A 21,729-nucleotide genomic window follows, 5' to 3' on the forward strand; every position below is an offset into this window, starting at 1 on the left:
TGTATCGCCACATGGCTGTGGCTTACTGGCTATAATGTTCCAGCATCCATCTCTGGCAGGGCTATATGGCATCTCTTTGACTTCGCCCTTCTTTCTCCCAGCATTCAGTTCCATCTTCCCTGCCTACCTAAGTTCTGCCCTATCAGCAGGCCAAGGCAGTTTCTTTATTCGTTAACCAATAAAAGCAACACATAGACAGAAGGACCTCCCACATCACCTTTCTCTTTCTCTAAAGTCTTCTCCCTGGCTTGTGGCTGTTGGTCTGCCATGTATCTGACCTTTATGTCAGTTAAATAGCATGGCTTTTCCTTCTTCCCTCTATCCTCCTCCACCAGGCACTTGCTGAGATTTACAGCTTTCCTACCCTGGACTTTTTTGCTTTCAAACTATAATAAAAGTATCTTTCAGTTTCCATTTGAGTCCATTCTTAAATTCCTTTATTAATGAGACTAAGAACCCCAAGAAGGGACCCTCACTTCCCCTGTTCCTACTTCAAAAGAAGACCTCATCATGTCTGTCTGAAACCTGGCTACAGGACTAGCAGAATGGTGTTTTCATACCTCCTCAGTCCTGACTTTGAATTTGTCTGGATCCCAGTGCCTTCAAGAACTTTCTTTCTTCTGCACCACCATTGTCACCAGGTTTCTCTACTTAACAATAAAAGCACATTATTTTTCAAGAGAACCCCAGAAGACAAATCCAGTCATAAAATGGCAGTCATCTCAAATGGTTCAAAGGAATCCCAAGCTGCCCAAAAGAGTCTACAACAAACAGAAAAGCAAAACCTGAAGTGTACCTATCAAAGAGAGACTTCCCAAAGGTCAGGTTTTCTGGAGAATCTAAAGTCCAAATTTGCTTTTCTGCTTCACCAAACAGAAGTAAAAAGTAGCAGATGCTGAAGTAAAAAGCTAGAAAAATGACCCAGAGCAAATGACTCCAGCAACTGCTGGAAATGCCCATCTTTCCTCTTCATTCCAGGGTAAGCTCACTGAGATTAGCAGACACTCCCGAAATGTGTCTTTGTTCCTTCCTGGTGGCCATTTTGTTCCTGAACTTTATAATATCTTCATTTCTGCCATGTCTGTTGCATGTTTATGTTTCTCTCCTTAATAAGATTTGTTACATGCAGAATGATTTTGTTTAAAAGGAATTCCAAATAATATTATATTGTTATCTCATTTCTTCTGTAACATGACTTTCCAACTGGAATCTGGCATAATACCATAAAATAATAATACAAATAAAATTATTAGTCACTGTGACTGCTAATCTTGGTTATCAACTTGACTATATCTAGAATTAACTAAAACCAAAACAGTTGAGTACACCCGTGAGGGATTTTTCTTGACTGAATAATTTGAAGCAAGAAGACCCACCCTAAATCCATATCTTTTGAGGAGGGAAGATCCACCTTAAATCTCAGCCACTCCTCCTGGTGGCAGCCTATATAAAGGACTTGGAAGAAGTAAGGGCTTGCTGTCTATCTGCTTGCCCTCACTCTCACTGACAAATTAACTCCTTCACTGGTCTTAGAGCCTACTTCTTCTGGATTCCACCATATACTGAAGCCCATCCAGCCTCCTGGACCAAACAACTATTTGATTCTTGTACTTTCTCTTGGGAGACAGTCATTGTTGAAATAGTTGGACTATATCCTGTAAGGCACAATAATAAACCCCATTTTCTCTCTCTCTCTCTCTCTCTTTCTCTCTCTCTCTCTCTCTCTCACACACACACACACACGCACACACACACACACACACACACACACACAACTATTCATTCTATCATTTCCATTTCTCTAGAGAACCCAAACTAATACAGTAATGATTAGAGATTGGAGATCAGTGTTTCCTAGAAGCAACTACTCCCTATGAAGTAATAATTACAGAATTGAGCTGACTAGAAAAAAATTAAAATGAGAAGATAATAAATTTTTTCAAATATCCCAAATACCAAAAAAATTCATAAGATACAAATAACTGTATGCATAGGAAAAGCATATAATCAGTCTGGTTAAACAATATCGTGTGTGGTTGTTTAAAATGCCAGTTTCCTTTATCCACTGCCTTTACCTCTTTAGCCGTGCTGTGCTCCTGATTATTTTAAGTTCAGATTTAATACTCCCATCACATGTCAATGTTATGTCAGATACAGAAGGTACAAAAAATTAAAAATCATACTTAGATCATGATGGTTGATACATTTAATATCATCAAGAAGTTTTTCCTTAATGTTCTCCTTCCCTGCATACTCAGCATCAACTCTACAGATCCTAGGAACCTAATCCTTTCTAAAACCTTGGAACATAAAGCTTGACCTCCATATGCACAAAAGGTGAAGCTGGCAAAGCAAAGGAATCCATAAACTGAGTTTCCCTCCTCCAAAGTCCATACCTGTTAAAGATCCTAAAATCCAATTAACTGATTAGAACTACCAAGATGAGCCTTTAATCTTAGCACTCAGGAGGCAGAGGCAGGCAGATCTCTGTAAATTCGAGACCAGCCTGATCTACATTGTGAGTCCCAGGATAACCAGAGCTGCATAATAAAGAAATCTTGTCTCAAAAAGACAAGAATAAAAAGAAGGGCGAGAAGGAGAATCAGCAACAGCAGCAGCACCACCACCACCACCATCACCACGATCGTGGAGAGTGGAATGTTGTATATATGGACCCAAGCTATTTTTTAATAATTACTTAATTTCATTTTATGCATATGAGTGCTTTGCTGGAATATATGTATATGTACCCCATAAGCCCAGCGGAGACCAGAGAAAATATTGGGTCCCCTGGAGCTGGAGCTACATATGACTGTGAACTATCATGTCGGTTCAGGGAACCAAATCTGGGTCCTTTGTACTCTTAACCTCTGAGTCAGTTCTCCAGCTCCTGAACCCAAATTGTCTTAATTAGCCCCTTTAATAACCATTCATTTCTGACCTCTGTAGAGGGCATGAAATCCTTCCCCATAGATAAGCACTAGGTAAACTTGTAATGTTGAACACACAGAACACGCTGGATTATCTCTTCAAAAAAAAGGAATTATATAACCTTTTTCCCCCCAGAAGGCTAGGAGTGGGGTGTGGCTAATAATCTAGTGATATCTGTGCTATCGGTATGGACAGGATACACCTAGCTCTCTCAAACCTTTATGTTTATATCAGTTGTCTGAACTATGACCATGACAACTCTTATAAAGGGAAAGATTTAACTGAGGAGCTGGATTACAGTTGAGGGGTTTAGTCCACTGTCATCATGACAGGAAACATGGTGGCATGCAGGAAGACATGGTGCTGGAGAAGTAGCTGAGAGTGCTACATCTGGATCTGAAGGCAGCAGGAAGAGAGTGTGACATTGGGCCTGGCTTGAGCATCTGCAACCTCAAAGCCCACCTCCAGTGACATAGCTACTCCAACAAGGACATACCACCAAATAGTGCCACTCCCTATGAGCCTATTGGGGGTCATTTGCATTCAAACTACCAGTCATCCTCCCTAGACCCTTATCTCAAGCATTGTTTCTCAGTCAATCTATAGAAATCAGTTTTATAGATGTTACACGTACTTTACAAAGAGTTTCAATGTAATCATGTCTTAAGCTTTGCTATAACAGGATTTAAGTTAATTATCACCAGGAAGGTTTTTTCCAAATTGTGTTGTGCTTACTTTTGCCTAAAATAAATTGCTTAGTGTCAGACTCTTGATGTTTGAACCAACACCAGCTACTGAGTCATGTTGAACCAGACTCCCTTCTTATCATACATGGACCAACACTTTACTGGCCATGGTGTTTGCAGAGATCTCCACAGACCTCTGCATCTCACCTTATATTCTTATCAAAATCAATATTTAGCAATAGTGGGACAATCAAAATACGCTGAGCCATATTAAGTTAACAGACCGCTATCTTCTATCAGTCCCCAATTAAAAATATCACCAGATAAGAGACTTACCCATGTTGAAATACAGAGCAGCGGGCTGTGTCCCGCCACCCAGCTAGCTTTACCCGAAATAATTACACGGAAACTGTATTCTTTTAAACACTGCCTGACCCATTAGTTTCAGTTTCTTATTGGCTAGCTTTTACATATGGATCTAACCCATTTCTATTAATCTGTGTAGCCCACGAGCTGGCTTACCAGGAATGATCTTAACCTGTGTCTGTCTGGAGTGGGAGAACCATGGCGACTCCCTGACTCAGCTTCTTTCTCCCAGCATTCTGTTCTGTTTACTCCGCCTACCTAAGGGTTGGCCTATCAAATGGGTCTAGGCAGTTTCTTTATTAATAAGAAATCACTCCCACATCATTTCCCCTTTTTCTGTTTAAACAAAAAAGAAAGGCTTTAACTTTAACATAGTAAAATTACATATAGCAAAACAGTTATCAAGCAAGAATTACAGTTACAATATTTATATCTATTTTATCTTTTATCATAACTAAGGAAAACTATAACTATCTATTCATTCTTCAACTCCATCGAAGACTCCAGAAGGATATAATACTACCTAAGTAAACAAGAAATAAGAAAACTCTAGAAATGACAGAGACATCTTGCTGCCTGGACAGTCACCCAAAGTTCTTTTGTATGGTTGGGGCATCCATCTTCAGCCTTCAGGCCCATAGTATCCAGCAGACATTTCCATGAAGCAGGAAATTTCAAAGACAGTTCAGTCACTATCTGCTGTGTCCTGCAGAATGTCTCGCAGACTCTTTCATGAGTCATGAACCCCAAAAGACCGTCTCACCTTTAGGCAAGTTCAGCAGTCCTCTCTCTGCGGGTTCTCTGTGTCCATTTTATGCAACAGTCCAAGCAAGAGCAGTTTCTTGCCCAAATGGCTATCCAACTCCATAAGGATCCTCTTCGATGCCCATCTTCCTCTCGAAGTATATTGGTGCCACCAGGAGCAGATATGTCTCATTGTCATGAAAAGTCCTATATCATTTCCCCCTTTAAATGTGAAGGAACATTTACAAACAATATTTTGGGAACATGGGCGCAGTTTTTTCTCTCCAAACTGCTTCCTGCTGAATGGGGGCGCTGTTAACCAGATCATTTAGGGTGTAACCTGTGTGCCAGGTTTATCTCAGTTGCCAGTTGAGTGAAGTAATTTTTTTAAGGGTGTTCACAGGAACTTTTCGGGAGGTCGTGGTCTATCATACCATATCGGGATAGATGCAATCCACAGGGTCTGGTCCTCTGTGAAAACAAAAGAAGACCCTTTCCAAAGCATCATATCCTTAGACCCAAATTCTGAAGTCATACCCTCATGATATCCGTTTTGGTTCCACTTGGCAGCCCATAGAATGAAATGTCTCTCTGTACTTAGCTCCTTCACAGTCAAAAATTTTAAAGAAAACACAATGTACATAATCCAGACTCTCTGTGAATTTTCCATTTTTACATGGCTTATTTTTCTTTATTTCTTTTAATGTCTTAACTATCTGTACTCTGTCTCTTTAAAGACTTTACCTTTTTTTTTAAACCATTAACTTTATTTTCTATATTTTTTTTCTTCTCTCTCTCAAGTCTATGTGCATTCATCCAACAGTGTGGTCTTTTATGTCTGAATCTGTTTTATTGTGAATCTATAACATTTTTTTACTATCCAGGAACATTTCTTAAAATGTTAAGCAGTCCTTAAAAACTTAAGTTGCGCCATGTACAGGTAATACGGTACCGCCTGTGTCCTGCCCAGTTGAAACCTTAAATGCGCTGTTTTTATGGTAATTACGGTAGTTCCTGCCTGAGACCAGCACAGTTCAGCATGGCAGAGCTGAGCCAAGCCGCTCCTGCCTCAGAGCCATTTGGTGCCCCTGAGCCACACACAGTTCCAGGCACACAGCAGTCCACATTGTCATCAAGCAAGCCGTAGAGCTTTACTCCAAATGCTCCATTCAAAAGCTCTGTCTCCCACAGGAGCCAGACAGAGATCGCAATGGCGGCACAGCCCAGAAAGCCGGCATTTTAAAACAGCCAGTTTTTTCCTGCTGCTGAGTCAGGACAATTTCTTTGCGGCACACAACCCACAAACAGCAAAAAGCTGTCTTAAATTCTCTCTCTCTCCTTTTTAAGCCCTCTCAGGTTTTACGTGGAGTTCATTAGCACGTTGGGTGCCACTCTGTTGAAATACGGAGCGGCGGGCTGTGTCCCGCCACCCAGCTAGCTTTACCCGAAATAATTACACGGAAACTGTATTCTTTTAAACACTGCCTGACCCATTAGTTTCAGTTTCTTATTGGCTAGCTTTTACATATGGATCTAACCCATTTCTATTAATCTGTGTAGCCCACGAGCTGGCTTACCAGGAATGATCTTAACCTGTGTCTGTCTGGAGTGGGAGAACCATGGCGACTCCCTGACTCAGCTTCTTTCTCCCAGCATTCCGTTCTGTTTACTCCGCCTACCTAAGGGTTGGCCTATCAAATGGGTCTAGGCAGTTTCTTTATTAATAAGAAATCACTCCCACATCATACCCACTTTGCTGCAACTCACTGTCTTAACCTGTGTTCTATTGCTGTCAAGAGACACCATGACCCAGGCAAATCTTAGAAAAGACGGCGTTTAATTGGGCACTTGCTTACAGTTAGTCAGTTATCACCATGGTGGGAAGCAGACAAACACAGCCCTGGTGCAGTAGCTGAGAGCTTTACATTTTGATCCACGGGCAGCCAGAGAGAGTGTGTGGGCCTAGTGTGGACATTTGAAACCTCAAAGCCCACCCCTCATGACACACTTCCTCCAACAAGGCCACACTTACTCCAAAAAGGCCATACCTCTTATTCTTTCTAATCCTTCTCAAGCTCTTCCCAAACTGGGGACTAAGCATTCAAATACACGAGTCCATGGCGGCCATTCTCTTTCAACCACCACATTCATTTACACACTTGATGTTCTTACTTACATATTTGAAAAGTGCCTTGATTTATTACTTTCTTTTCTGCTGCAATTGTAAACACTTCATGAACTGGTTACCATGTTAGAGCGTGGTGTTTGGAGTAACCCAATCCATGTCCCAGACCAGCTCCAGAGTAAACTGTTTCTTACTCCTCTGAGGTGAGAGCTCTGTTTTTGCATTGACATAATACGCCTATGTGACATGTGTTTCTAATTTCCTTAATTTTATAGTTGGGACACTGGTAGGAAAAATCATTGAGCCAACTGCTGCTTTGGTAGACACCCCAGGACAAGGCACAGCCTAAAAGCCACTGTCCCACACAAGTCAGAGCCGAGCAGTAGCGTAGCCCAGGGTACAGCCTCATCCCCACATTACCCAGGAACCCATTTTTGCAATCAATTACTGGCTTGTCCTCCAGGTTGTGTCTCTATCTACACCCCATTTCACCCAGAGCTACATAGTTGCTGAAACTCAGGAAGTTTGCTGTTACTTAACCCTCCTTCAACATTCTACCTCACAATTACACAATTACAGACGCAAAACAGCCACTCTCAAAGACAGAAGCCTGGCCCCGAGCAATAGCCCTCTCACTTTCTTATTTGCAAACTCACTTAAACTGCAGGATCTTTCCCCACTGGGGCAGAAATACATGGTCCTCCCTGGGACTCAAGATGTGTCAGCAATGATTCGCTGAATAACTAAGTGGTGGTTCAAAGGGCATTGCCCTAAAGCATATATAGTGTGTATTATAAAAATATAATAATAATGCAAAGGACCAAGTCGAGAACAATGTTGATTTGCCTTTCGATTGCTTCCTGCCCATGGTAATCATCTGTTCCGCATTTTACTTCCCCATTCATTTACCAGTAACACAAGAATACATTTAACTAAAATGTTGACCAGCCTTGCCAGACAGTATAATCATACATGGCCACATATAAACACCTGGTAAAAGCCAGACTACCAAGTTTCATTTCCTTATGAAATTTCGACAACTCATTAATCAAAACGTTATGTGACCCAAAACAACCTTAATGCCCCAAAGCAGCTCTCTCTATTGTTAAAAATCAAACTGATGTACTAATTTTTACCTTACAACATGTTCTTACTAATATAGATTTGGCTGAAATAGAGACTGTAAATAAAGAAACAAGCCAAGCTGTCACTTTTTAAAAGATAAGATGGGAGTGGTGATAGATGCCAATAATCCCAGCACTTGGGACACAGAGGAACTCTTTGAGCTCCTGGCCAGCCAAGGATACATAAGTGAGGCCCTGTCTCAACAAATATATATTTCATATTTTACACAATGGAATCTTGTTCGGTGCTATAGAAAACGAAATTCTGAAAATAGTAGAACTGGAAATTTTTACACTGAGAGAGGTAACCCAGGCCCAGAAAGACAAACACTGTGTGTTCTCTCATTTGGGCATCTTAGCTTCAAATCTCTTTGTGTTTTTAGATGAGAACACTTGTAAAAAAAAAAAAAACCAGGAAACTAGAAAGAGGCTAAGGAGGGAATCAGATGCCCTAAGGGAGGACAGACAGTTGAACATGGTGATATAAGAGGGGACTTAGCATGAAAGAGTTTAAAAGGGATGAGTGTGTGAGGTAAGAAGAGGAGCTAAATTAACCAAAACAAAAGGTATATAAAAAAGCACCATAGAAACTTATGACTTTGTAAGCCAAGCCCATCCAGGGGACCCAAGCTCCAGTCTCAACATGCATGTCAAGTAGCTCACAACTTCCTGTAACTCCAACTCCAAGAGATTCGATAACCTCTTCTGGCCTCTGTGGGTCCAAGCACATACATGACATACATTCACACAAACATGCACACATATACATAAGTAAAAAGAATATAATATATCTAACCGTTTAAGATGGGAGAGAGATAGCCTGCATGGGCTTAGAAGTCATGGGCTAATGAACAAAAAACCCCGCACCAGATGTGAAATACCTCTTTTTGAGTTGTTGGCCATGGAAGCCCAGAAGCCACCAAGCAATATATGCACTTGCCATTCCTCTTGGTTACCCATCAGAATTTGATGTTAAGATGATATTGTTGAAGACACCACACAACTTGGATGTAAGGTATAGAGAAGTCAAGATGGAAGTGAACGAGCGGCCTCCTCCCTGCTGGCTAGATCATAAAAGGCTGGAATGTGCTGTATAGGCTGCTGGATAAATGACAACAATCTCCCCAGCTATGAACCCTCGGAGCACAGTACCAACCCACTTGGCAAGTAGCACGACTATTATAGGAATAAGAATCCATCCTCTGCTTGCATTTGTGGCCTGCTCCACAGAAGGGAATACAGGCCTGGTACTGTAAACCCACTCAAAAACTCAATGCTGGGAATGTTATAAGAGGGGTAACTTACTACTTGCTGTTTAGCTAATCTCACATGGCACCAAACTGTCTTCTAAATGTTGATATATGTAGACAAATGCCACTCTGAGCCTTAGAGAAACCGCTCTGCAGTAAACAGTGCGTTTAGTGAATGCAGACTCACCATGATCAAGGCACTGAGCATAGGTGATGGCTGAGTGATGTGGGATGTCCTTCTGTATATGTGTTGCTTTTATTGGTTAATGAATAAAGCTGCTTTCGGTCAATGGTTTAACAGAGTAAAGCCAGGCAGGAAATCCTGCCTGAGAGACAGTAGGCGGAGTCAGGAGACGCCATGTAGCTGCTGGAGGAGAAAGACACGAGCAGCCAGCCGGAACCTTGCCGGTAAACCATAAGCCTTGTGGTAAAATATAAAATAGTAGAAATGGGTTAATTTAAGATATAAGCTAGCTAAGAATGTGCTGGAGTCATTGGCCAAGCAGTTTTGCAATTAATATAGCTTCCGTGTGACTATTTCCGGTCTGGGCAGGTAGGAAACAAATGAGCAGGCTCCACCAGCAGTTGAGTGCTCAGTCCTAAGCAGGACATTTAGGTTCCCCCCTCTAAGGCTCAGGCAGCATCACAGAAGAAGAGGAGAGCCAACAGATGGGGAAGGGCTGTGAAATGCTGTTATCTAGGAATGACATAAATGCTGCAGTCATGACCCCACTGCAGTTGTGGCAGCCTGCACTGGGCCTGCACAAGAGGGAGTGCCAAGAGTCAAACACGAATTGGGAAATAGTACATCAGGCCTTGCCCCTCCCTGATAAATCACTGACTACTAATACATTACAAGGGATGGAGTAGTCGTTGTATTCAGTTATGCAACCTCTGGTGAGCTCACTAGGCTCCAGAGGATTGTTAGAAACCCGGGGTCATACAGCTGACCCTGGTTCAATACAGTGGGTCACAATACACACAGGAAGAGAAAGCGACGCTGCCGGGACTGGAAAGTAGGTGTGAACGGGTGAGTGGTGACAACCGTCAGAATGTGGGCTATACATGGGAGAAACTGTCGAGGAACAGAGTTAATTGACAATAAAAGAATTGGAAAGAGAAGACTGGGACATGTGACTGAGTTCCTACAGTGTAGGAAAGTCTGAGGGTGACATCAGTACCAACATGACATCCCCCTCTCCCCACCATACTGACTGCAAGTGCACAACCATTGCCAGGCTCCTCTGTAGAATCCAGGTGCTTCAGTAGGTTCCATGCATGTCCCAACCTTTGCCCCAGATTACTGTGGACCTGCAGGGCACAGAGGGCCCTCTCAGGTTTCACCATCACTGTAAATTTAGATAATGCCCATACAGCAGGGACCCTTTGGGGGCACCGGATATGGGACACCATAAGCTGAGAAAAGGGAAAGAGACATCGAATATTGTTCTCCCTGATCTAGAATTAAACCTCTCATGGAAAGCAATCATTTCCAACTGCTACAGAAAGGAAGACTTCATGAGTGCTAGCAAGAGGCAAGATAGTCTGCATAAGCATATAGCCCTGGCAGCTGGCAGTCAATACACGCACTGTATTCTGCACCTAAGCTCAATGAACTGCCCAGGAAAGAGGAGAAAAAAGTTCAGGCATACTGTGGGTCCCCAGTTCGAGACACCGTAAGCCAGAACTATAAGGAAATATGAAACAGAGAGAAAGGGAGAAGTGTCCTCTACACTGATATAAAGTTCCTATGGGCTCTGAGAAAAGAAAAAGAAACACAAATTAGGAAGAGAGGGATAATAAAACACCTCCCATTGGACTATCCGGGTGGGATCTGAACTGGGAGAGAACCTGTGGGAGTGTTTCAGGGAGGTCTGCTGATGCATCCTGATACTTATATCTGGGTGCAATGAAGTGGACCAAGGACTGATGGTTCGAAATAGAAAGTGATGGATGCGAGATGGCTCCATGGTTAGAGTTGCTGCTCGGTGACAACACCTGCATCAGGTAGCCCACAACCACTTGAAACTTCAGCTCCAAATGACTGAACACCTTCTCTGGCCTCTCTGGGCATGTACACTCACATGCACATACCCACACAAAACCATGTACACATACGTATAATTTAAAAACTAAAACAGACCTTAAAAAGGAAAAGAAAGTAGAGGGATGGAAAGACTTAAATAGAATTAGGGATGAGAGAGGTTGGAAGGATAATTAACCAAAACAAGAATGTATGGATAAAAGCCATATGGAAGTCTACTACTTGATAATCTAACTAAAATATAGAATTTTCTTTAAAGAGTTTGAACAAGGGGCTAGAAAGATGTCTCAGCAGTTAAAAGCACTTAGTGCTCTTTTTGAGGACCCCAGGTCAGTTCCCGGCACCCACATGGCAGCTTACAACCATCTATAAGTATATTCCCAAGGGATCCAATGCCCTCTTTTGGTCTCTTTTGGGGCACTGTATGCACGTAGTATACAGACATACATGTAGGCAAAACATCCATGCACATAAAATAAAAATAAACCTTTTTAAAGATTTATTTCTTTATCATGTATATAACATTCTGCCTCCATGCCTGCACGCCAGAGGAGGGTGCCAGATCTCATTACAGATGGTTGTGAACCACCATGTGGTTGCTGAGATTTGAATTCAGGACCTCTGGAAGAGCAGCCAATGCTCTTAACCACTGAGCCATCTCTCCAGCCCCTAAAAGTAAATTTTTAAAAGAGAGACAGAAAAGCATAGTGGAACCCACCTTTAATCCCACCACTCAAGAGGCAGAGGCAGGCAAATCCCTGTGACTCTGAGACCAGCCTGATCTAAATAGAGCATTCCATAAAGAGACCTATGACAGACAGAGAGACAGATGAAAGACAGACAGACAGACAGACAGACACACACACACACACACACACACACACACACAAACACAAACACAAACACAGAGAGAGAGTTTGAACAGAGAAATTTTGAACACAGGTTCCCAGGGCAGATAATTCTGCTCTCAGAAGCCATTGGGACATGTTCTATAACAAAGGTTGACCTTGAATTTGAGATCATTTTGCCTCTGTTTCCCCTGCTCTACAAGTGTTGGTCATTTTTAACTGTGAAGTTGTCTTTTCTCTAATTAAAATGGGGAAAAAAAACACATTATATTAGAACTATATTATGTTAATTTCACACAGCTCCATAACATTACTGGGGGGAAAAAAAGGAAAGTTTACTCCGGGGTTTTATTTTATGAGTTAGATCCCAGGGCTGGAGAGCTGGCTCCATAAGTAAAGTCTTATGAACACAAGTGTAGGCAGACTTTTCTGCCCCACCAGCCAGTTCCCAAATAACCACACAGAGACTTCATGTTAATTATAAATGCTCGGCCTATAGCTTAGGCTTGTCTTTATCTAGCTCTTTAAATAACTAAACCGATTTTTATTCATCTCTGTGCAGCCCCAAGGCTCATTTATGTCGTGTCCGAGCTACCCATCCTGATTGCTGTGCGTTTCACAGCATCTCCTCGAGACTCCTCAGCCCTTTTTCTCCCCAGCATTCTCTCTGTCTGGAAAATCCTGCCCCAGCCATTGGCCAATCGGCTTGTTATTAACAATGAGAGCAACATGTCTTCACAATGTACAGAAGGATTATTCCACAGTACACAAGTCTAATAGCTAACACTTACACTTTCAAATGCACGTCAGAAGGCAGATGCAGAGGCAAGAATCCATAATTCTAGTCCTTCCACAGCAAGATGGGAGACAGAGCCAGGAGCCATCCAGAAGTTCATGGGCCAGCTGGCAGAGCAGCAGGAAAAGAGGCGCTTCCTGACCAAAGAGAAGGTGAGAGCTATCTCCACAAACAAAAAGTGCAAGGTAAACTTCTACTGAGAAATATGAGGCAGAAATCTTAGATATTCATTTCCCATTAATATAGTGATCTTCAAGCCCTGTTTTATAAGTACCAACTTTTCCTTCCAAATCCATGAATAAAAAGCAAGGTGCCTTCTGATGTAAACTGATCTTTGTGACAAGGGTCACACACAGTTCACCCTAAAAAGCATCTAAATTTAGAGATTTGCCAGTGGGGCAAAACTTGCAGGCACTAGTAATAGAACAAGACAGGCTTTCCAAAATATGCCAGGCATGTGCCTGTAACGCTGTGACAGCAGGGCCAGGCTCTGTGCCTGTGTGCTGGTGACCTGGGAGGGCTCAGCCTTTTCTAGGCCAGTCACAGAGTCATCTAGAACTGGAAGCAAACAGGCACAGCTTTTAAAATACTTTTAAAAGAAACATTCGGGGGCTTGAGGTGAAAGCCCAGGGGCAGAAGACTCGTCTAGCTTGTGTGATACCCTAAATTCCATCGCTCAGCACTTAGCACTACCAATGGCTACATAGAAGTATTACTTTAGTACTTCACACATGCACATAATAGATCTTTTAAGGTCGAATGATTACCAGAAGAAACGTAAGTCTCTTCCACCATTGACTCTTGGACTTGTGTTCTACAGCTCAGAGTCAACCAGGGCTTAGGCTGTGCTGTCGCCTTTGTGTGAAGATATTCTAGGGGCAGAGGCACACTTCCATACACCTTCAGAGGACAGGATTCGGAGTGGGTAGTCAGTGGGTTAGTTTTGTTTTGTTTTGAAAATTACAGTGGCTTTAGTATACCGATGTTTATAGATAAGCCATTTGTTGTTTCATTGTAGTTTCCCAAAAACATTTTAAACTGCAGTTGTCAGAAGGGTTATTAAGGTCTGTAAAGCATATTTGCATGATGCTAGCCTATCAAATTACCTTTCCTCTAGCTATTTTTAAATGCAGTATAGTTTACAACAAATTATATTTCCCCATCACAAAGAGTAACCCTCTTCTCTGGTAATGTCCTTTGTAAAAAAATTGTAGAATATAGATTATCAAGTTCAAAGAGGATCTTCAGAAGCCTGGTGGGGCAGTACATGTCTATAAATTTAGCACCCGGGAAATTGAGGCAGGAGGATTGCCTTGAGTTTTAAGGTCAGCTTAAGTTACATAACAAGAAACAATAAAATAAATAAAGAACATTTTTTAAAGCCAGGCAAGGTGGCTCATATCTGTAACCCCAGCACTTGAGGCAGGAGAACTGCCACAAGTTCAGTGCCGGCCTCGGCTTCATAGTGAGTTCAAGGACAGCCTGGGCTACAGAAGAAGACCCTGTGTCAAAGCCAAAAACAAACAAACAAAATAAGATACAGGGAGGCAAGCTTCAGAAAACCTTTTTCTGTAGCCATGTGAAGCTTACATTTACCTTCAGTTATGCCTGTAGTTAACATATTCTTATTTCGGTGACTTCTTTTAGCTCTGATTTCTTACTTTCTTTCTTAAAAACTTTTTTCTCCAAGTCAATGTAAGGGATAGTATATATCTTTCTACTCTTCATTTATTTCCTTCTTAAGGACAAAGCATAAAAGGAAGGAACAGCGCAGGAGGAGTTGGAAAGATGGATTAGTGCTTAGGATTGTGTAGTGCCCTTTCAGAGGACCAGAGTCGACTCCAGCACACGCACTTCCAGCTCCAGGGCACGCAAGCCTTCTTCCTGCACTCATGTGGTACACATGCATATACTCAGGCGCATAAACATATAGATATCTGGCTGCTTTTCCAGAGGAAGAAGGTTAGAGTCCCAGCACCCACACATGAGGGCTCACAACCCTCATTAACTCCGGTTCTGGATAATCTGATGCCCTCTTCTGGCCTCCGTGGGCAATGCATGCATGCACAGATACAGGTAAAACACTAGAACACAGAAAATAAAACTTTTAAAAGCTGGTGGTGGTGCATGCCTTTAATCCTAGTTCTAGGGAGGCAGAAACAGATGGATCTCTGGGAGTTTGAGGCCAGCCTGGTCTACAGAGTGAGTTCCAGGACAGTTAGAACTGTTATACAGAGAAGCTTTGTCCTGAAAAAAATAAATAAATAAATTTTTTTAAAAAATCCTTAAAAAGCAAATTTAAATAGAGCTAGAGATATGACTTAGTGGCTAAGAGCACTTACTACTCTGTCTGGGGTTCGGTTCCCAGCACCCACACCAGGCAGCTAGCTCACAACTGCAGCTCCACAAGGATCCGATGCCTCTGATCGCCACCAGCAACTGCACGCAGATGTATATACCCAGTACAGACACGCACATACAAAGAATAAAAAAAAAATTTTTTTAAAATGAATCCTAGATAGTTTTCCTTCAAGTTAAGTGTCTTGTTTAAGTAAACTTGGAGGGGAGGGGGGGAAGGGAAGGAGGAAATAGTGGGAGAAAAGGAGAGGAGAGGAGAGGAGGAGAGAGGGAAAGAATATGAAAATGAATCTTCTTACAAGAGCCAACCAAAGGATTCTCAAGGCTGATAGTGACAACAGGTCAAGCCAGAGTGACAAACAGTTTTATTGCAGGCCTTACCATAAGCCCTAGAGGAGTCAGAGATGTTTCCCCTCCCACAGGAAGTACTCAATACATACATTTTTTTTTTAAGGTTAATAGAAGATGAAAAGACCTAAAAGCATATTAAATGCCCTGGATATCCACTCTTCTCATTATCTCCACCCTGTAGCAACACATCTCCTTCCCAGAGTCATGGCTGTATTAATGAAGCGCAGAAAGATTTGGTTTCAGGATAGAAACAAAACAATGTCTTGAAAGAAGTTCTATGTACCTTGGAAAATCAAGCTCTGTTACAACTTTTGTTCGACTCCTGCGTCTGATTAAAACAAAAAGGCAGCAAAGGGTCTGATACAAGCGACTTTAACAGATTTACAAAGAAAAACAGCTTCCTCTGCGCTGATGGCAGTACATTCCTCCTCCCAGGCCCTTAGATTTTCCAAGTGTGTTAGAAAGAGTTAATTAAAACAAACAAGCCTAGTCCAACCTCTAAGGTCGACTAAATCCTGATCTTGTGCTTTAGGATGTAGAGGGCTCTTTGAAGACAATCAACATACCATTCGGTTCTTGTTCAAGATGCATTCCTTTAACCTCATTCTACCTTAAATAAATGTTTCGCATTAGCAGCCGGGGATAGATTTCGCCCTCTAGCGGAACCCAAGTGGCCCGGGAACCCACCATGAGTAAGAACTACAACGCCCAGTGTGCTCCGGGAAGGGGCTGCCTCTTCCTCATTGGCCAAGGGTGGGTGACGTTAAGTGTTTTGGCCCAACGGTCACATGTTTCCTTTGTTGTGAGCAGTGGCACAGACTGGTGGCTCCAGGAGACGCCGGCGCACCAGAGACCGCGGGGTCGCCGCTTGTGCAGCTTCCAACCTGCGCCGAGAGGTACCGGGGTGGCCGCTCCAGGCAGCCCGCGGCCGCGGTGCTGACCCCCGGCACCTGCGGGAGGGAGACGAGGCCCCCGGCAGCCAGAAACCCGGCACGGCCTCGGGCGTGGGGACCGGGCGGGGGACGAGCTCCGCGGAGGCGATGCACTTCGGACGGAAGCGTCCGGAGTGCTGCGGCCTCGGATCTGGAGTTTCCGTGGGGTGAGGGCGACCGTGGGTGCTGTCGCCGAGCACGGATAGGATCGGGGTGCTGGGGCCACAGCTGCTCGCCGCGCTGTTGCGAAACCGGCTAGGCGTGGTCACCTGACCGTTACCCGCCCCCGCTGGGCCTTTGTTTACCCGGAGCGCGGCTGCGGGCCGTCCCGGGGGAGCCCCCGCCCGTTCGCCGGCTTCCTTCTGCGCCGGGCTCTGCTTCTTAATTTAGTTCTCAATGTTCCCGCCCCCAAGTCCCGGACACCCGAGGCGAAGACCGTTCGGGCGGCGCGGATTGGGCGCTGCAGGCGGGACCCGGACCGCTAGTGCCGAGTTTCTATTGGTGGGGAATGGTGGCTGGGTGGCCCTTGCCGCCCAGTCCAGCCCTCGTTTGAAGGTGACCTGGAGGACGCGGGCGCCGCGGGGGGGTGAGGGGGCAGCTGTGGGGGCGTGCCCTGGGGGAGGCCAGGGCGAACCCCGAGCGGACGGGCTTAGGACACAAAGTGACCGGACAGCGGGGCGACGTGCGCTGCTGCCAACTTGTTCTTGCCTGATCTGCGCAGGCTTAGGTAGTAAAGGATGAACCACAAAGCCACATTTGGGGAAGCCTCCGTGTCAACTCTTGGGGATTTTAATGATAACTTTTGTTCTAAAGGGCTTGCTAGTGTTGCAGCCGACACCCGGCAAATCCACCAGCTGGTTGATTGATAAGGGTTTGGATTTTCGTATCTTTATTAGGATTTAAAGTCTACCCCTTGCCACTTATGATTAAAAAGATGGCTTTTACCTAAAAAAAAATAGCGTGAAGTTATTCGCCTACAAGTTAAAGATTTTTTTTTTCTTAGTGCGCTTTCTTAGTTTTTCCTGTTTGGGGCTTTTTGTTTGTTTGTTTGCCAGCACATATACTTTTGTGTATTAATCTTCCTGGTAGTTCAGAAGTTTCTGAGAAGTGAGTTGAAGGCGTATTTTGAAAAACTAAATTAAGATCACTGAAAGACCGGTCATTTTCAGCAGAAGATATTAAAGCTGGTTTTCCCAAGCCTTTAAGCTTATGGGTCTCTTAGGTACTGTCGTTTTTATAGCTGAAAAGAAAGGTGCTTCAGTGAAGCAGGTCTTTCTGGTTATACATACTTTTTTCCTCATTAAAAAAATCTTACTTTTCATTTTACATACTAACCCCAGTTCCCCCTCCTTCCTCTTCTCCCTCCCTTTTCCCCACCCCCTCTCACCTCCTCTTTTCCCATCTCCCATCCATTTCTCAGAGCAGGTAAGGCTTTCCTTGGGGAGTCAACAAGGTCTGGCATACTAACTTGAAGCTAGACCAAGCACCTCCCCCTATATCAAGGCTGAGCAAGGTAGCTCACCATAGGGAATGGGCTCCAAAAGCCAGTTCATGCACCTGGGATAGGTCCTGGTGCCACTACCAACCTCCCCCCCTCCCCCGCCCCAAACAGATCATCTCTTTCTCTTTTTTGTAATTTTTTTCTAAATATCGATTTATTTATTATGTATACAATGTTCTTCCTGCATGTGTGCCTGCAGGCCAAAAGAGGCCACCAGATCTCATTACAGATGGTTGTGAGCCACCATGTGTTTGCTAGGAATTGAACTCAGGACCTCTGGAAGAGCTGCCAGTGCTCTTACCTCTGAACCATCTTGATAGCCCCAAACTTTACAGTTTCTTCGTATTTTTTAAAAAATTTTATTTTATTTTTTTCGAGACAGGATTTCTCTGTAGCTTTGGAGCCTGCCCTGGAACTTGCTCTGCCGACCAGGCTGACCTCGAATTCACGGAGATTCACCTGTCTCTGACTCCTGAGTGCTGGGATTAAAGGCATGCGCCACCACCACTGGGCTGGTTATACATTAATAGATTTTTTTAAAAGATGTGTTTATTTTGTGTATGAGTGTTTTACCTTCTTGTAGCCACCACCTGTGTTCAGTGCCAAAGAAGGCCAGAAGAGGGTGTCAGACCTAGCAGTGGAGTTACAGAGATGGCTCAGGCTGTCATCTGCCTTGTGGGTGCAGAGAACCAAGAACCAAACCTGGATTATCTGCAAGAGCAGCAAGTGCTCTTAACTGCTGAACCTTAGCCCAAGCCCCACTTAATATTAAAAACTCAAGTAGTGGTGACTATATCAGAATAAGCAGCTGTCTGGCCAGAGCACATAATCACTAGTGTTACAAGGATATTTAATAGACCTTAATACATACAAATGCTATCCACTATACCTTAATAAAAACTACCATTTGGTAAGTTATGTTTCTTCATATAAAGCCTGTGACTTAGTCTCTAAACAGGAAGCAGAAAATAATATTCTAAGAGTTATCAGTTCTGTCTTACTGGCTTTGGTCCAAGTTGCTAAAACCTTAATGCTTTTTCAGTGTGCTTTTTAACTTCCTTGTTTTCCTGCCATTTCATTAAGATTCAAAGGTCAACCCTTTCAAAAATAAATACTTAGCAAATATATTGCAGCATTTATTCTTGTATGTACTTCTACTCTTATCTTGAAATTTTAAGACAACTCTTTCATCAAATACATAGGATGGACTCTGTAATGAAAAATGTCAGTAAAAGTCCTCACAAGCATTCATACAGAAAACATGATTTCATTTCTGTTGATGGCTGTAGCAATGACACTAGACAGTTATGATGTTTAAATATCTCTCTGTTCTTCATGCTGTAAAACCCCTGAAAACTCAACAAAGTAAGTCCCTTACGGGTAGTTCCAGTTATTTAGGAGGCTGAGGCAAGAAGATTGCTCAGTAGACCTAGGAGTTCAAGACCAGCTTGGGCAACATAGACGTTGGGGGTCTCGGGGTAATAACAGAATAGCTTATTAACTTCAGGAATTGTAATTTCTTTATCACACCCTCCCCACTCCCTTCTGAGACTGAGGATTAAACTCAGGACCTTCTAACATGCTAGCCTCGGAGTCCTCGCTAGATGACCTAAAACATTCTAAGGGATACATGCAGGAGAGTCTAGAGTTTGTGACAAACCTAGAATACACAAGGAGGCCCTGTCTCAAAACAAAGTGATTAGATTTTGTTGGAGTTTCTAAAATTATTTCTGAGTAATTTGTACGTTACTAAGTTAAAAGCCATTGACTTCTGAGTGTTCTTGTATATTAAAAGGTCATTTAAGATCCTAGGTAATACCATAGCTGGTTTAGTTGTAATATGCCAAAACTGATTTTGTTGGCAAGAAAAATAACTGTCAAAATTCTGTTTCTCCCTCTCACTCACAACAGGATCTTGTTTTATAACTATGCAATTCATCATAGCCTCTGATTCACAGTGGTCCTCCTACCTCAGCTTCAAGAGTGCTGGGATTACAAATCTTAACTCTCTGGCTTTGCAAGGCCTTTGATTTTTAAATACAAATGCAGTAAGTACTGGAGGCATGATTGACAAAATGGCATCGTCTCTTTGTCAGGCCTCGTGAGGAGCACAGGTTAGGCAAAACTTTTTAGACAGTGACTACACCTGAAATTTATATATATTTGTAAAATTTATATTTTTACGTAAGTTTTACACACGCTTGTGAAATTGAGATACTTGGTTTAGCATGTACTTTGTAAAGGATTTAGTCTGTTGGAAGCATTGCTGACATCCTTTTGCATTGCTACTAGATCTTTAAAGATAACTCTCTTCCCTTTCTGGTTTCTGCTTTAGCCATGGTTTAGTTTGAGAAAATGTAATGTGGAAGTTGATGGCGTGGGTGGTTGGCAGATGGTAGGGACTGCACTATAGAAAACCATAGCTTTCTTGTTCTCTGGTCTTTGGAAGGTTAGTTGGACCATACTGTCTGTCACCTCTTTGTAGAGGATTCTTTTAAGGGACAACAAAGCTGTTGTGTTGCCGCCCTGTAAATCACACCTTGTAGAGCTCCCCCAGACTCCGTACCTTGCCCTTTACCGGTTAGGATTGCCAAACTGGGCATTGTGGCACCTTTAATCCCAAAGAGGTAGGCAGATCTTTGTAAATTTTAGGCCAGCCAGGGCTACATACATACCCCGTCTCACACAACAACAAAAATACCAATTTTAAAAAAAGAAAAAAGCTTAAGTAGTACCTAAAAGTCCTGCAGAAAATGCTGGAATGGGTTGTTTCTACTTGACATGGTATAATTCTGCACCAGATGAATCATGAGAAGCGCTGTTCCAACTTGTGCTTGAGTTCTAGAGAAATGCTGAGAATGTGGATCCCTGTTAGTGTTGGAGTTCTTGTTTGATTCTGGTGTTAGCCAAGTTGAATTTGAATCTAGGGTTTGCTGCCCTGGGGTCAGACACAAATAAGGCCTCTTTCATTGACTTTGGGCCTTACTAGCTTCTGGAAAGGAATACTTAGGTAGTAACCTTGCGCTAGCTTGGCCAAGATGCAATGTTCTTTTATCAAGTGCACATACATGAAAGTATGTACATAATGAAAGTAGGTAAACACACACGATAGTATTCTTGTCCTAATCATAGGTTAGTCTGGGTATAAAGATGTGGTTGTTTGTTTCTTTATTTAATACTTATTTATTTTGGGTTTTCGAGACAAGGTTTCTCTGTAATAGTTCTAGCCATGTTGGAACTAGCTCTTGTAGACAGGCTGGTCTCAAACTCACAGAGATCCACCTGCCTCTGCCTCCCGAGTGCTGGGATTAAAGGCATGTGCCACTGCCACCAGCTGGTTGTATTTTTAAGTTGGTTATTTATATTTGATTTTGATATCAAATTTGCCTAAACTTAATAATGTACAAGTTCTTGTTATGAATGACTAGATCATAAACCAGAATCAACCACTAGTATTTAAATACATAGTTGCTATTCTGTGCACAGCTCTAAATCCTAGTAGTTTGTCTTAAGCATTCTTCTCCATCTCTTTTTTTTGGGGGGGGGGGGAGGTATAAGGATAAGTATTTTATTTGCTGTTTAGCATTACATTTTTAACATTTATTTAGTGGTAGCACACGTAGAAATTTGAGAGCTCACATTCTCAACCAAAACCACAAAGCAGGAGTGGTGT

The 21,729-nt window shown here is 42.8% G+C and overlaps 1 protein-coding gene across 2 annotated transcripts in view; it reads left to right on the forward strand.

The window, feature by feature from the left end:
• The first annotated feature begins 16,410 nt into the window (after nucleotides 1-16,410).
• The window catches only part of Klhl24 (kelch like family member 24), a 31,000-nt gene continuing 25,681 nt past the window's right edge, over nucleotides 16,411-21,729 (forward strand). Inside the window, exon 1 of one of the 2 annotated variants that reach the window (XM_041677774.1) lies at nucleotides 16,411-16,519. The gene's annotated coding sequence lies outside the window, so the exon portion shown is untranslated. Of the gene's footprint in view, nucleotides 16,520-16,879; nucleotides 17,111-21,729 lie in introns of those variants that run through there. The other variant, XM_041677775.1, reaches the window with a different exon arrangement.

The sequence above is a fragment of the Microtus oregoni genome, unplaced genomic scaffold (assembly GCF_018167655.1).
Source record: "Microtus oregoni isolate MIOR12 unplaced genomic scaffold, Mior012 000029F_ref0000214, whole genome shotgun sequence".
In the NCBI taxonomy this organism is placed as follows: Eukaryota; Metazoa; Chordata; class Mammalia; order Rodentia; family Cricetidae; genus Microtus; species Microtus oregoni.